Raw genomic sequence first — 14,118 nt, forward strand, 5'->3', positions numbered from 1 at the left:
TAAATAAATAAAGATGTTTTGAAATCATTTAAAGATTATTTCCAGAAGTTTCTTTGATCTGATACCTGGAAACCAATTACGATACTTGCTGATCATTTTTGGCTCACTCTTGCTTTGTTAATTCTTATTTCTTTCAGTATCAAATGAGGACAAAAGTGAATAGCTCGTAATAGACAACAAAAGTGGAGAGATCCCAGCTAAAGGAATTTGGAGGTGTCAGAGTGAATAATACGAGGAAGTTAGTAAAGAGGTAATAAATTTTTATTTAGTTATTGTAATTTTAAAAGGTTAGATTCTTGTTTCATACCATAACCTGTAAGCGATCCCGAATAATGAGGGGTTATCTATATATTTGTTTTAATATACAGGATTATATTGTTTAAAGTTGTTTAGTGACACCTAATCCTGACCCCGGATTTGGGGATGTTATAGTTGGCATCAGAGCCACAAGTTATTGGTCCCTGAAATAAGAATAGGTAGAAGTTAAGATAAGAATGACAGATCATATAAGATAGGGAAGACCCGAAGCAAACTTATGTTGAGTTTGAGTTGAGATTATCAACTATGACAAATACGATATTGTGTATTAAGATAAGATGTTGTTAAGATAGGTGTAAGGCGAATATATGGATGTTATAGATATATCGAGTACCTAGATCCTATAGTTATGAGGAGTTGATGGTTCGACTGATATTGGGAAAATAACCCTGATTTCCATGTGGTTTTAAATGAAATTGAGATTGATTCTTTTGATAATCTTGTATAAAGAAGAGATAGATGAGTTTTAGTATGATCCATTTTAGGATCACGAAGTAAGGAATAACTATCAGCCCTTAGTTAAGTAAGTTAATTGGAAAATTGGAGCTGCCAGTCTTAGAGGCACTCGTAATGTTGGATCCTGAATATTCTTGCGAGATTTTCCTGTTATTGTTAGTTATATCACGGACATCACGTATGGAATAACACCTTTACCTTATTAAGTATACTTAAAGTTAGTATGAAGATACGACCTTATCTACGGAAAGAGCGTCAAATGGCGTTGATTGGTTGTAATTATAACGCTAAGAATACGACGATAAAAGCATCAAAGGCCGCACCTCATATTAGCATTGGAGTTAGAACTACGAATAAGATAATATGCAATGGTAAATGCAGTTCTTGTCGACTAGTGAAGGAGAAGTGGATTCAATAAAGAGCATAAGAGATACTGAAATGGATAGACCCTTATGTGGTCGTTTCTTCAATTAGGTACCTTGTTGTGGTTGAAGAGAACAACAACCAACTCATATAGTAAGGACGACCAGATGTTTGATTTCAAAAATTCTAAAACAAGTTTTCGAAAAGATTTTCTTAACAGAATCTCTATAATATCTTTACGCAAAATGAGTTTTAAAATTTTGGTTGTCAAATTACTACTTGAGTTCTTGTTATTATAAGTATTATGTGACACCCCCAAATCCGGGGTCGGGGATCCGGGCTGTCACGAGTTCCATTTCCCTTAGTAACTCCCAATCTTAATAAACAACCAACTACTACGTACTGTGACCCCACAATAAACACACACACCACAAGTTATAGTCTTAGAGATGAATATCCAAAAATAACACAAGTCATTTTATTCCACAATTATAAACCATTACACCTTAAAAGGGTTTCTGAATAATTTACATATTCCTTGCCATTATTACAATTCATATAGATACATAAGTCTGGTGCATCAAAAGTTGGAAGCCTAGCCTATTGGTAATTCCTACCTCAGCTACAGCGGCATCAACACTTCTAGAAAACTGCGAAACATTTCATAACCGCTTGTGAATTGGAAGCTTGGTCATGTTCATCTTTTCTATCTGTTGTTGTGTGATGAAAGAAGAAAGCAAGGGTGAGCAACAAGCCCACCAAAATAATATGCATAATAATTTACAAAAGATGAGCATTCTCACAGTACTCATGAAAGTCTTGGTCAAAAAGAAATGAACCAAGTTTGATCTCTTAATGCGACCAAGTCCCAAAATATTTAGTATATATGTATATATACTTTTCAAAATTTTTTAAATCCTCTGCCATGTATAATATACACAGAGTTCCAGTTTATAACTGTATAAAAATATTGTTGCAAGGTGATCCCGTATATCTAACCTTGTCTCAACATTTTTCTGAAAATCTGTCATGCATAAGATAATCATTAACCAGATATAAGTTGAAAAGGTGAAGTTACGAGATACTCCTATATACTTATATCTTTTCCGAATACTACTGAACTACCACCGTTCAAGGTATAAATAGTTCATCCCATAGATGAAGCTACAATACAAAACTTGTATAGAATCAATCTTTGAAATATCATCAAAATGAAATGAAGTTACGAGATACTTCATTTGATGAAAACAACATTTTGAAAACTCGACCCTGCCAACACTCAACAATCACCCAGCCGTAGCCTTTCCATCGAAGTGCTCTGGGTAGTGTTACAGAAATATCCAACTGGATGATGAACTCATTACGGGAGTTTGCCGCGCCAGGAAGACCACTCACGATGATCAGTCGTAGTAGTGCAACCCCACCATTTTCTACATGTAGAGGAGAACAGTCGGATTTACTTGTCAACCGAACACTGGACTCCTAAGGAATGGACCGTCTTAGTGGAACTTCCGGGCCATTTGGGCCAATAAATAAGGCTGGGCCGGCGCCACTCGACCACTTACGCCACTCCTAGTTCAGATGAAATCCATGACTCTGAAACGTAAAGCTCGTCCCCCCTTTCCTTAAGTAGAAACTTGTTGATATGGCTCCACCAAGAAGTCGTATCTAGTTGGAAAGGAAAACTCATCGATATTTCCCAGGCGATTCCTGTTAATGGATTAACTTATTTCAAGAATTTTACTTCCCGAGTGTTGGGTAAGTAATCAAAAACTCTTTTATCAAAATAGCAATCTTATTGGGAATATAAAAATACACCACAGAGCCGGATCCCTCAGGTTTTGAGCGAGTATTTAAATCCCCTTCGAAGGAAGATCTTAAATCTAAAATTGAGTTTTGGGATCCGCTCTAACTTTTAAAATTATTTTGAAGACTCGGAAATATTTTAAAGAATGTTTAGAGTAATGATGACTTAATAAAATAAGTCATTCCCGATATGTTACAAAATATCTGAATATTATTATTTAAATAATATTCCCTTAAGGATAATCTTTATAAAAATAATTGAAGTAGAAGTTTTAAAACTTATACTTGAAATGAATAATAAATAACCAAAGATATACTTATACGTAAGTACGATTTTCATTTGAATAATCGAAAATAAGTTTGATTATCGAAACAATATTCTTTAATAAATTAAAGAATATTATTTATTAAAAGAAGCGGAATCATAAGTCCTCGAATGGATATTCAAAATAATATTCATTAAATAAAATAAGCGGAGTCATAAGTCCTCGAATGAATATTCAAAATATTATTCATTAAATAAAATAAAGTTATCGAATAAACCTTATTCGATTAATAGTTTTGAAAACTATGTCTATATATATATATATATATTATACTCGGGAACATCGACTCTCGGTTTAGAAAATGTTCACATTTGGGTCCCCTATACTAAGGGTATACGCAATTACTACTTATCTCTAGCATATGTATTATGCAACTTATAAGCATTTGAATCAACAATTAGATATCAAGATTACGAAACAGGCATGCATATATACCATATCAGCATGCTCCAATATATCGCAAGATTTGCTAATAACAATCATGCACTTATCACAAGATAATGCATATACATATATACATCACAACAACAGTATAACGGGTAGAAAACTTGCCTGAGCGACTGGGGGTAGTAAAAGGCCTGGGGCGAGTCCGGTAACCTATAAACAACATATAAGTTGGAATTAAACCAAAGTTGCTTAAGAAACTAGACTTTAACCAATTTAGACTCTAACATTCTCTTATGGTCGCTTATACGCTTAACGATTTACATAATTATTTCATGCTCCAAATAGTCATTTAAGGACCTTAACCAAGGTTTCAAAGTAAGGCGAGGGGAAATGGTTCGTCCGCGAAACGCCGTTACTTAAAACAATCGTTTCTCCTAAACCGTACATCGGATTCAAGCGAACCATATATCAAAACGAAGCTCGTAACATGAACTATCTAAACATGGCAATGGTCAGAATCTTACAGTGAGTTCACGGGTCCTGAAGTTAAGAACAAAAACAGTCTAAGGTAAATTGGGCATTACGACGGCTATGTTTACGCGATTACCAAAGTTTAATCTACTCCAATCAACCACAAATCAACCCATAACCACCAATACAACCAAACTGCATCCAAACCTTACTAACTCAGTCCATAACCTCATGATTTATCCAACTTATTCAACCACAACAAGAGCTACTAACTATACTTAAGGTTCATTAACCAATAACCAAGATCTACAACTCAAACTCATTACAAATTCAACCAAACTCTAAATATACATGAATCATGCTTTCATGAACTATAATAAACAAAACCAAACCTAATACTCAAAGTAAGGTTAGGGTTTGGAGGGGTTATACCTCCCTTGGAGTGATTAGAGTAGCTAGGTAGCCTTAAGAAGCCTTAAGAAGCCTTGAGATAGCTTAGGAATGCTTGGATCTTAAAGGAAATCAAAGAAAATAAAGTTAGTAATCTTGAAAACACTATTCATCATCTTCTTCCTTGATTTATTGGAAGAGATTCATGAAGAAATAGAAGCTTAAACTCCTAGGATATGCTTATCTAATCATAAAGGACCTTGGGTAATTACCTTGCAAATTAACAAAGCTAGAATCTTGATTTTTGGAATTTTTCTCCTTGAAATGATGAAGAAGCCGAGAGTAGATGTTCTTGGGAGAGTATTTTCTTTGTTGAATGTGTTTGTGGTGGAAAATGAAGTGAATGGGATATTTGGATGATTTGTTGGTTGATTAAAGTGAGTGGAGTATGACTAAGCATGATATCATCTTGGTGACTTCATCTTTTGCCACTTGTCATCACTTGGTGGTGGAAGCATCTTCTTATGCTAATCCTTGCTTAATTGCTTAGTTATCATCCTTAATCCTTGCACTAATCTCTCTTGCATTACTTGTCGTTTAATTGTTTTACGACTCGTTTATCGTTCGTTCTTGCTAATCGTTTGAGGGATCATATCCGGGATCTTATTACTTGGTTTCCCCTAAACCTTTCTCAATATATTATATTCCTTATATGATCCTTTCTTTTAATCCTTGAATTTAAATCCTTTTAATCATGTTACCTTATACTCCATTCTTTCGGTATCTGGTGGATTTTTCGGGAAAAATCAAAGTGTTCGAATTTGGATTCTGACGATCTTTACATACACTTATATACCATATAGAGTACTAATAAGATCTCAGAATATTAATAAAAGAACCCCTAGGGGTGTGGCATGAAAAGTTTTCTTATTCAGCATAATCAGCAAAATCACTATTCATAAGGGTTACAAAAAGTCCAAATTTTTTGGGGTTATTACATATTAGATTACCTGGAAGATTACTTGATCGAACTTAGTATTTTTAGTTCAGAGGGCCAAGTACACCCGCTAATACGGAGAAGTTTAAAATTTTCTTGGAAGAAGAGTATAAACTTTGTCTACTAGTATCAACAATTGAAACACCGTGTAGAAGCATTATTTATCCAGTTTATGAAATTATTAAAGTTTAAAAAGGATCGTTGAATCAAAAGAAGCCTGGGGATGATTGAAGAACATGGAGGAATCTTCCAGACGATTGAAGAAGAATAATATTCCTATCGACGGAGTCGAGGTGTTGCAGGATCAAGGGTTACGCTACGCGGCATAGAAGAAACTAGAAATTATGATTTTAAATTCCGTAAGAACACAATTATGGTCGAAATATTAAAGTATCGAACATAGAGGCATGACGCTAAAAAAATAATTCAAAACATACATGGCAAGAATGAAGCGAGAAGTTATGACTGCGAATCGAATGAGAAGACAATTACGCTTAGATTGTTAAAAGGTTAAAGGCATTTTCAGAAGATATTTTGAATTTATTATATGATGTGGATTTGGAATCTGCTACTCAAACAAGCCTCAAAATGTGGATGGTCACCAACAGTATCATCCTTTTCTATAATACAACTGCGTATACTCTTCTTGATTCTTGAATATGTGTGAGCTTCTCTCAGTAATAAATATATGAGACGAGAAGGAAATAAAATTTATTGTATCCCTTTCAAATTATTTCTCTTCTCACAATATTTCTTTTTGATCGAGACAAGTAGTGTTATGATGTGACGCTTTGTCGAAATGACGAGGAGTCTTGTGGGAAGCCACCTAATCATGTGTTGTATGCCATATAGTATAAAAGACTGGCCATCTTGAGTATAAATATGATTTTCTCATTCATATCTAAATCATCATTCATTCTTTCCTCTTCAATTATGACTTATTGATTTATAGATCCTTCCGATTGTTTCCTTGTACTCTTATTCTTTACAAAAGGTTTCCAAACAGAATTATATACACAAATTCCTTTCTTGTGTAAGGTCTATTTTTTGAATGTTTTATAAGGAAGTGAAATGATCCCGTGTAGCAGATGAAGTTACATGTTGAGTATGAATAATTACAAGCCAATAAGTGGTGAACATTTTCGTGAAAAGAAGAATCACTATGCCATAACGTGGTTGTTACGAAGACATCAAATCAAAAGCGGAAATCTGTATACATGATACATTTCAAGTCTGAGATTTTGGTGTGAATTAGAGTAGTTAGCAAACCGTATGAGGTAAATTAACCATAGAAATAAGAAAATAAAGTTGCGTACACCAGACGAGGCAAACGATTGACGGGACAACAGAAGTAGATGAAGGAATTCTCAATAATGACCCAGATAAGCGATTAATACGTAAGAAGGTGAAGCACCCCTTGATCTTGTAAGGAATACTTGTCATAAAGGTTGGGAATCGAATAAATTTTAATTATAAATGAATTTTGAATGTGTTCTTTAAGAAATTGTTAGGCTTCCCAACTCGAGTGAATGAGTTATGGTGAATTTGACGCTCATGACTCAGCTAGCGAAGAAGGTTCCGTATAAGAAAATATAAATAGAGATAAAGAACCTGTGGTCCAACTACGTCAAATCTTTTAAGAAGTAACGCTTTAAAACCAAATGAGTTTTCATAGAATATGATAGTATGGATTGAGACCATGTGTTGGTTATCAGAAATTAGACAAGTTAACTAATGGGAAGAAATATCTATTCTCAAGAGTAGAGGATTTGTTTGATCGGTTGAAAGATGTAGTATAGGTTCTTAAAAGTATCCATATACAAGTATGAGCCGTGGAAAAGAAGATTAAAAGATTTCTTTAGATTGGATTTATGAGCAGGTATAAGTGATATGAATTGTCAATTAGAGAGCTTGAATTGAAAAAGGAGCTAGAAGAATCTTGGAATAAATGAATAAAGTTTTTGAGAAACAGTAAAATAAATATTCATTAATTATATTCTGAGATATTATAAAAGAATTGAGGAAAGGTATAGTTATACTAATCATTGTTTGTTTGTGACCTTAGTTCGATTAAAAGACGTATGTTATGTTAGTTAGTAATATATGTGGTTATCAACATGATATGTTTTGAAGTATAGTGAAATGATGAGTTTGGTTGATGGTGGTGGATTGATATGGTTGTTGGTTGTTTGGCTGATTGTTGGTGTCGGCTTGAGTGCGACTGGTAGTTAATGATACAGAGGAGATGCTGCCCAAATTTTTAGAATTACCCTACTTTTAAAAGCAGAAATATACTCCCGTATGTTATTAATATTTCTGTTGATACTCCAAATGATTGTAGCCAAATTGACTTTATATAATTGGTCTTTAATTTCATTTAGCTAATCATCACTTGGTTCAATTGATCAACTAAAAGAGTTAATTGGTTAACTTTACCAACAAATGGTCAGTTAGATGGAAATCGATTCCAATTAGATTAAGTCAAATTTCTGATGTGATTTTAAGATCTGAAATCAATGCAAATAGGAATTTGGAGGAAGTAAGGACCCCGATAAAATTCAGAAGTTTACTGGAATTAGCGTGATATTATTGCAAGTTTGGACGAGGCTTTATCTAGATGAATATGCCTTGTTGCAATAGACAAGAAAAATGAAAAGTTATTTGTACATGCAAGTGAGAAGAATGTTTCCAAGAAGTAAATGCTCAATATAGAGCGCAGAGAAGAAAGAAGGAAATAAAGAGAAATATGACATCAGTAGGATTCAGAAGCATAATGAAATAGAGTGAACTTACCATAAGTTTGTTGAGTCTTTGTCTAATTGGACATGCCCTTTTTGTAAAAAATATTAAAAATAAAAAGTTTATTCGTATACGCTCGTGAGAAGACGTATCCAAAAAAAAACTAGAGGTTCAATACAAGAGCCGGGAAAAGGAAAGAGGAAGAAAGAAGAGACTGGTAACTCCACCAATATGGATGTTGTTAGACGATCAAGAGATTTTTATCATATGCAATGATATTTTATAGAAAAAAAATTGGCCGTATAGCTATACAGAGTAATAAGGTAATGAGAATTACTCCAAAATACTAGAAAACACATGAACAGAAGTACCTGATGTATGGTAGGAGATGGAAATGTTAGCATGTGAATTAAAGATGAGGAGATATTTTTTATGTAGGGAAGAGGGTATATAATTTAGCCAGACCCAAATAATTTGAATCACATCTTCATTCGAGAAAGTCAAATATGAGGCAGAAGATAGTTGGAGTGGACTAGGAATGATAGTGCGCGATTGGCAGTTATTAGAGCAAGGCTAATGAGGTAACTGATGGCCTCCGCGAAAAGGAAGGTTTGATTTTCGAATGGGGATTCGCATATGTTGTTAGGGCGAAAACACGCGCTAAAATTTACGCAAGTATACGCGTTCGCAAGTAGTATAGGATATAAATCAGATTCGTTCCCACAGAGACTGGTTTAGGTTAAGTTCAATTTATGCACCTATGCAACAATGTATGATTATCGCTCAATGCTAAGACAAATTACAAATTGGGTTTTTATTAAACTAAGAGATTATACTAAATAACATTAACTAAGAGAATTGAGATTGAATTACTATATATGACAAACATGGGATTCTAACTTCATTACTACTTCATTCAAAGTCATTGTTCTTAACCTTAACATGTGATGGTGATGAGATAACACGAAATTAGTAAACGCCAACTTTCGTTTTACGAATACCCTACTACCAAGCATCCACAAAAGAGATAGAAGTTGAATAGACACCAATTATGCTTAGTCCTTATATGTCTATAGAATTTGAAAACATAATGGTTTAAGCACAAGTTATCCATAATGATTGCATAGGGCAAGTAAAACGGTTAGAGTTACCTATGAATCATGCATACACATACATGAACCTATGCTAGCATGACAAGTTCTAAACCTCTATATTCACTGTCGGTTCAATAGAGATTAACACGCTATCTTATATGTTAGCTACGCACATAAGACGAATAAGCACAACCAATACTAGGATATCATACAATCACCACACACCAAGATATCAAAACAATTAACTATTGAAATCCATAAGTAAATCCGCTAGAACCCCATGATAACGATTAGCTCATAATTAAACTCATCATCACCATGGGTTCCAATGAAAGTATGGTATAAACAAGGTCTTAATAAACTGAATAATAATTAATGTACGAATAAACGAGATCTAGGTTCAACAAGAACGAAAACAAGCATCCAAAGTTACAACTAATTCAACGAATCACAAGTTGAAAACAAGATCTTTTTCGGAGTTGTTCTATGCTTCTAGGTCTTCTCCTTGGTATTCCAATCTTCCCGGATGATGAAAACCCTTTTTTTAAGTATATATACGCCCCTAATGGACTTGGACCCTTAAAATCGTCAAATTCCACTCAAAAAAGGCTATTTCAGCTCTCCGGGCGGGCACCTCAGCTCCCGGGCGGCCGTCCCACATCCCGGGCGGGTGCCTGGAGCCTGTTTGGAAAATTTTCTGATGAATACTGTTTTGGCCATAACTTGAGTTCTACTCGTCAGAATTAGGCAATTTAAATGCCCACGCGAAGCTAACGAGATTCTCTACAACTTGACAATGGCCTTGGCTTCCAATTCTGATCACTTTTTATCATATTTCCTTTAAAAGCTCATTTCTTCATATAACTGATACCTGAAATGCAATAACACAAAAATACATCAAAATACCAACAACTTGAGTCCAAAACACCAATTTAAGCATGTAATAAAGCATTCCAAGTGGATATAAAATCCACTTATCACACCCCCCAAACTTGAATCGATGCTTGTCCTCAAGCATAAAGCATAAACAGACTCAAAACTACAAAACAAACCTAATGCATGAATGCAACTACGTGAATGCAACTAAATGATAATACAATCAATCCCCTCAGAATAACCATAACCAAATGAATAAGCCAATGCCTCTAAGAATGCAATGACTTAAAACAGAGTTCGAATAAATCCCACAAACCAACTCAAAAACTAGAAACGTGCGTGTGTGGAATGCTTAACAGATATCTCTCGATACTAGATCAATAACCATAACTTATCTATCATCGAAACAATTAAAAGTTTTTAAACAGAATAGACAATAAACACATTATGACTCACAAAACCTCCTTTCTACTAGAGTTATACAAGGATTCACACTATTATTGAACACATAGCAAAGATGCTTATTTGACTGTGCAATGAATGAGGTCCCAAAAGACTTATGCAATAATACCCATGTAACGAGCGTTAGGTTAGCGGATCCCAGACTATAAAAGCCTTAGGTCACTAGGCACAAAGTCCCCTAGAACTTAATAACTCGAGTATTAAAGAGCTCACTCTTGATCAATTATGCATAAACACATACTTTTTTTTTCTTTTTTTTCTTTTTTTTCTTTTTTTTTCAATAATTTCTGAATGAATGCATTTCGCTCCATCTCATTTAACCATAGACTACTCATAAAAATATGAGCCGGCTACTAGCCATTTGACGCCTAGCCTTACAACAACTAGCAATGAAATCGAAGTTTTTCTCCAGATAAAAAAATCAGTGTTTTTACGTCATTACGAGAATATCACAAATTCTAAATATAACCAAGTGATTAAATCTCAACAACAAACAAGTGTGATCATGATCTAGATCAAAAGCAACCCTATAAGAATTTATGAAAATATTTGTTTTTAGCATGCAAATCAATTCATTAGGACTTAAACATCCCTCTATTCGTCATCACCACATTGAAATCAACATCAACTTATCAAATATCATAGTTCATCTTAAGGGATCATGCTAAATATGCATGCAAATGCAACTATATGAAATCACATAAAAATAAACAAATATGTCCTAAATGAATAATCATGCAAAAATATGAATGAACTACAACTAAACATGTAATATGAATCTATATGAATCTATATGGACACACACTATTAATCCTTACATTATCACCCCCAAACTTAAAATTTTCAATGTCCTCATTGAAGGTAATAATAAGGATTTCAGGCATACCTATTCAGCGGGAGAGTCACCCTCGTCGGGTGGAGGATCAGGTGGCCGATCAACCTCGCCATCAGTGTCTCGAACAACAGTATCGAAAGCGTGTGTCAAATCTGCAGCAAAATGACGGTGAATGTCGTGCATGGCCTCCATACACCTAATTACTCGCCTGTACTGCTCATCACCAATACCAGTCCTATCAACTGTCTGTGGCGCATGAGAAGAACCCTCTGTAGGCACTGGAAAATCCTTCCAGCCACTCTCTACATCATCAAAAATATATCCCAACCCCTTATCATGAGGTGCACCTAAGAATGAATAACTCAAGTGATCTGGTAGTGGGTTGAGCTCAAGTGTTGAAGCTTCTTGAATAAATGGTTCAAAACGCTCCTGAGAAATTTTGAGCTCTGCTAACCCAAGAGAATCGAATGGCAAATCCAACTTCCTCTTCCACGGAGGTGCATTCAAAACCTGAATTTGCTCTACTTTAAAGCACTCCTCTTTAGCTGTGGGTAACTTTATTTCCTTGAACACATTAAAAGTGACCTTTTGATCATGAACCTTTATCAAAAGATCTCCATTTTGCACATCGATCATAGTTCGGCCTGTAGCCAAGAATGGTCATCCCAAGATGATGGGAATCTTCTTAACTTCCTCGAAATCAAGAATTATAAAGTCAGCAGGGAAGAAGAGTTTATCCACCTTGACCAAGACATCCTCCACCATACCTCGTGGATAAGCGATGGAACGGTCAGCTAGTTGCAATGACATATATGTTGGTTTCGGATCAGGACGACCAAGCTTCTTGAAGATAGTAAGGGCATCAGATTGATGCTAGCTCCTAAATCACATAAACACTTGTCGAACAACAAGTTTCCGATGGTACAAGGAATAGTGAAGTTTCCAGGATCTTTAAGCTTCAGAGGCAACTTCTGTTGCAGCACAGCACTACATTCCTCTGTGAGAGCAACAGTCTCTAAGTCATTGAGCTTCACTTTCCGAGAGAGAATACCTTTCATAAACCTCACATAGTTAGGCATCTATTCAAGAGCTTCAGTGAAAGGTATGTTGATATGAAGTTTCTTGAACACCTCCAAAAACTTCTCAAACTGCTTATCCAGCTTTTTATTCTGCAACCTCTTAGGAAAAGGAGGTGGATGATAGATCTATTTCTCCCATGTATTACCCTCAAGAGGAGTGTGTTCCACAGTAGTCTTCCTTGGTTCCACCACTGCTTCCTTCTGCACTTCTTCTTCAGCCACAACTGCATTTTTAGAAACTTGAGATTTTTCAGGCTCTTCGTCTTGCTGAATTTGGGGGCTTGCGACCTTTCCAGACCTTAAGGTGATGGTGTTCACCTGTTCTTCAACTTCCCTCTTGCCTGGATTTATTTTTGTATCACTAGGAAGCGTTCCTGATGGTCGATTCAATAAGGCATTAGCAATTTTCCCTATTTGGTTCTCCAGAGTCTTGATAGAAACAGCCTGACTTTGGCATATAAGAGCCTGGTTTTTACACATAAGCCGCAACTCCTCCAATTCAGATTTTTCATTCGAAGATAAACATGCACCATGAGTTTGATATTTTGGTGTAATTTGTTGCTGAAAACCAGGACGGTTAAATAGCTTATTTCCAAACTGTTGGAACGGCTGTTGCATCACATTCTGATTGTTGCTCCAGCTGAAGTTAGGATGATTCCAGTTGTCAGGATGATAAGTGTCTGGAACTGGTTGCTGCGATCTCTGAAAGTTGCTCAGAAACTAAGCTGAGTCACTAGATATAGCGCATTGCACCGTCACATGCGGACCTGCACACAGCTCACAAACACTAATTATCTGCTTAACACCATAGTTAGCCAGAGAATCGATCTTCATAGACAACGCCTTTAGTTGAGCAGTGATAGTCGTAGCTGTATCCACCTCAAGAACTCCTGCTACCTTGTTCAATGGCAATCTCTGGGCTAGATACTGATATTCATTAGCAGCCATCAGTTCAATTAGATTATAAGCTTCCTATAGCTTTTTGCCCATAATGCTCCACCTGCTGCTGCATCGAGCATGGGTCTGGACTGTGCTCCCAACCCATTATAAAAACAAGTGATGATCATCCAATCAGGAATTCCATGATGAGGATACTTCCTAAGCATCTCCTTGTAGCGCTCTCAAGCTTCACATAGCGATTCTCCCGTTTGGTGCGCAAATTGAGTAATAGCATTCCTGAGTGCAGCTGTCTTCGCCATAGGGAAGAATTTAGTAAGAAACTTATGAGCAAGATCTTCCCAAGTAGTAATCGAACCAGCTGGTAGAGAGTTTAACCATCTCTTAGCCTTGTCCCTCAGAGAGAATGGGAACAGTCTCAGCTTCATAGCATCTTCAGAAACACCGTTGAACTTGAAGGTGTCCCAGATCTCAATGAAATCCCTAATGTGCATATTGGGATCTTTTGTTGGAGAACCCCCAAACTGGATTGAATTCTGCACCCATTGAATTATTCTAGGCTTGATCTCAAAGGTATTAGTTGTGATAGCTGGCCTGACAATGGTAGATTGAATGTAATTGA

At 35.6% G+C, this 14,118-nt stretch overlaps 1 non-coding gene across 1 annotated transcript; it reads left to right on the forward strand.

The window, feature by feature from the left end:
- The first annotated feature begins 13,676 nt into the window (after positions 1-13,676).
- Positions 13,677-13,783, forward strand: LOC141694596 (small nucleolar RNA R71). Its single transcript, XR_012563886.1, has one exon. It is a non-coding gene; the product is annotated as a small nucleolar RNA R71 (small nucleolar RNA).
- Positions 13,784-14,118: the final 335 nt, after the last annotated feature.

The sequence above is a fragment of the Apium graveolens genome, chromosome 10 (assembly GCF_009905375.1).
Source record: "Apium graveolens cultivar Ventura chromosome 10, ASM990537v1, whole genome shotgun sequence".
In the NCBI taxonomy this organism is placed as follows: domain Eukaryota; kingdom Viridiplantae; phylum Streptophyta; class Magnoliopsida; order Apiales; family Apiaceae; genus Apium; species Apium graveolens.